This window comes from Pyxicephalus adspersus, chromosome 10 (assembly GCF_032062135.1).
Source record: "Pyxicephalus adspersus chromosome 10, UCB_Pads_2.0, whole genome shotgun sequence".
NCBI lineage: Eukaryota > Metazoa > Chordata > Amphibia > Anura > Pyxicephalidae > Pyxicephalus > Pyxicephalus adspersus.
The window spans coordinates 57,046,168-57,049,687 of NC_092867.1; the positions used below are offsets into that span (position 1 = coordinate 57,046,168).

Below are 3,520 nucleotides of genomic sequence, written 5' to 3' on the forward strand. Positions count from 1 at the left end.
AATTTACATACCTAAAACTTTTTCTTGGTTTTAGAGGATCACAGAGAAGGCTGATTGTTTTATGGTAGAAGAGAACTCCCTGCACCATTGCTGGAAAGGAAGGGTGCTACAAGTTGTATTTTTGTTATCAGGACAAATGTTATAGTAGAATAATTATTATTTTTATGACATGCAGGTTCTTTATTGCAGAGGTTACAGGTGATGTCTCTTCTGCAATATAATAACCTTACCTGCCTGAACGCAGAATTATAATACACTCACCTGTTCCCGTTCCATCACAGCTCCGCCATCTCTTCTTCACCTTTTCCTAGTTTCATTCTTCTGCCGTCTTGATTGTCCGGGATGAAGTAATTCCCACACAGGAGACAGAAGAAGAAAGTGATCAGGCAGGTAAGTTTGTTTTATTACAGTCTATGGGGGGGTTTGGCTTATTATTTGGGACTGTTTAGAACTGCAAGTGCAATCAGCGGAGCGGAGCTGACAGCTCCCCTGATTGCTCTTGCAGCCCTAGCATAACTGTAGTATGTGTTCTTGGATAGAGAATCTCTATCCAACAACACATATGGAACAGCGTAATGTGACCACAAGTTCCCACGCTCCCCGGGCTGTACTTATGAGCCCGGTGACTGGGAACTGAACTGCAGATGAACTCTCAAGGGAGAAACTCCATTGAGAGTTCATCTACTGTCACAGCTGACTGGAAGCACTGGTTGCCTCAAATCAGGTGTGACCACGGTTCCCATGGTCACTGGGCTGTACTTATCAGCCTGGTGATCGTAGAAACTGTACTGCAGTTGAACTCTCAGTGGAGAAACTCCATTGAGAGTTCATCTGCAGCCACAGCTGACTGGAAGCACTCCTGTGCCTCCAATCAGCTGTGACTGCAAGTTCCCACGCTTCCCGGGCTGTACTTATCAATGATAAGTACAGCCCGGTGACCGTGGGAACTGAATTTAGGTGGGAGTGATTGGCTGAGGAAAGGTACACCCTGATGACAGCTTAAGTGTCATCAGGATTTTCTTTTCCTCAGCCAATCACAGAGCACTAGAGGTGAATGAATGGGGAGACTTGTCCTCATTTAACCTCTAGTGCCTGGGGATCCCACACTGACAGTAGGATTTCCACATCTGTGAATCCCGTGTTTTTTGGGTTGGATCTACACGAATTCGAACAGCCATATTGTGGTCGAATATAAGGACAACCCGAATTCGAACACCGACACCAGCAATGAGTCTGCCCCTTGTAGGGTGACACAGGGACAGATTGGGGCAATAAATCTGGCCCTTGTTGGGTGACACATGGTCAGAATGGGGCAATGAGACTGCCCCTGGTTGAGTGACAAAGGGACAGAATGGGGCAATGAGTCTTCCCCTTGTTGGGTGACACACGGCAGAATGGGGCAATAAGTTTGCCCAATGCCCAGGGACATACCCTGATAGTAATCAACATTGAATATTATAAAAGAAAGAAAGCCAGGGTATTTGTTTGTTGTGGCAATATACAGTATTAAATATGGTGTACAAAAGTATTCCCTAATTTCAGGAATGGAAATATCACATATTTATCAGTAATTTGCATACAAACAGAAATTGAAAACGAGGTCAGTCCCACTGTGTCCTAGGGCACGAGGATAGCTTTTGACCTATGAACTAGACATACAGTATCATCACTAACAATATATGACAAGTAAGCAAAAACAAAATGGATTTGTGTCCCGAGGCGTTTCGCCATTAGGGCTTCTTCAGGGGACTCAGTACAGGGTAAATGATTGTGGGATGGAGGCAGCACATACAGCGCCCCTGTTGCATGTAATACCCTGCAATTCCTTCTCACCACGTAATTATACGCAATTGTCACTTTTTGATGCATACCTCACTAAATCCGATTCCGTCTTCTTTCACGTGCTGTCCTGTACCCCACGATCACACCCTGCACCAGGTGCCTTCCTGTACCCCTAGATTACATGCCCACCATGTGCCTTCCTGTACCCCTAGATTGCATTACCCTGCCAGGTGCCCTGTTGTACCCCTAGATTACATCACCCCACCAGGTACCCCTCTGTACCCCTAGATTGAATCACCCACCAGATGCTAACCTTTACCTCTGGATTGCACCCCTCCTAATAAGTGCCCTCCTGTACCTCTAGATGGCACCACCTACAAGTGCTCTCCTGTACCTCTAGATCGCACCCTCCCCCAACAGCTGCACTCCTGTACCCCCAGATCTCAACCCCCATGTGCTCTCCTATACCCCTCAAATTTCCCCACACCAGGTCCTCTCCTGTACCCTCCTATCACACCCTCCACAGGTGCCCTCCTGTGCTCCTAGATTGCATTACTCCCCTCCACCAGGTGCTTTCGTGTACCCGTACACTCCATGAGGTGCCCTCTACTACTCCCAAAATACACCCCCCCAGATGCCCTCCTGTACCCCTAGATTGCCTCTTCCCATCAGTTTCTCTAATGTTTTACTAGATGCCACCCCCCTCCACCACTAGGTGCTTTATTGTACCCTATGGTTGCACACCCCATGTGCTCTCCTGTACCCCCTCAAACACCCCCCACCAGGTACCCCTAGGTTCAATCTTGGTGTAGGAAGCATGAAGGTTTATGTATTGGGGTAATAACAGCAGCATGGACACAGACACAGCTCTCGTGCTAACGAGGGGCGGCGTTATCTTACAGTACAATGTGGGCGGTCAAGGTCTATAGGAGCTCACACTGTAGCCTAATCCCATAGAAAAAGAAAGGAGATGCGCGCGCAGACAGAGCAGACGCGGCCGAGTATGACATCATTGCACACGCCCAATCAGCTGGTTCCGAGAGTGGGATTATCTCATAGAACACCGCCCAGCTGTGCATGGTTGCTATGGTGACGTGAGCGCGCAGTGGGAAGTGAGGCCTTCAGAAGATATCTCTGAGGTGATTTCACTTCCAGCATTGTCTGGTCTGCAGAGCCCAGTGCGGTGGGGAAGGTAACAATGTCTTCTTATTAGGAGGGCTCGCAGACGTTTATGTAGACAGTGTAGGTGATGTCATATCACCTCAATCAAACATTTTTTGCATTGTGCAGAGTAGTATGGTGCTGGGGGCCTATCCTAAATAAATGCCTCAGTGCAAGTGTTAATAGAAGAACATTTACTGCTGGAAACCAGGGAGGGGTTACCATTGTGGTGTTGGAAGTCTTGTGTTTTGTATTGGTTGGGAGCTGAAGCTGGGTAGTGATAGGAGTGGGGGAGGGGGCCAATGACTCCAATACACGGGCAAGTGATTGGCAACACATGGGTAAGAAACAGTGGTGGGAACACATGGGGAAAAAGGGCAATGGTGGCAACACATTGGGAAGAATTGGGTGTTGCAACACTTGATGACAATAGTAATGATCCATAAAGTGGCAGTGTTGGAATGGTAATGGCTGCAATACACGAGCAATGAACCGGTAATGGCTGCAGTACATGGGCAGTGAACCGGTAATAGCTGCAGTACATGGGCAATGAACCGGTAATGGCTGCAGTACATGG

At 47.8% G+C, this 3,520-nt stretch overlaps 1 protein-coding gene across 1 annotated transcript in view; it reads right to left on the bottom strand.

The window, feature by feature from the left end:
• The window catches only part of LOC140338892 (GTP-binding protein Rheb-like), a 27,497-nt gene that overhangs the window by 9,446 nt on the left and 14,531 nt on the right, over window positions 1–3,520 (bottom strand). The gene's annotated exons all lie outside the window — the stretch shown is intronic.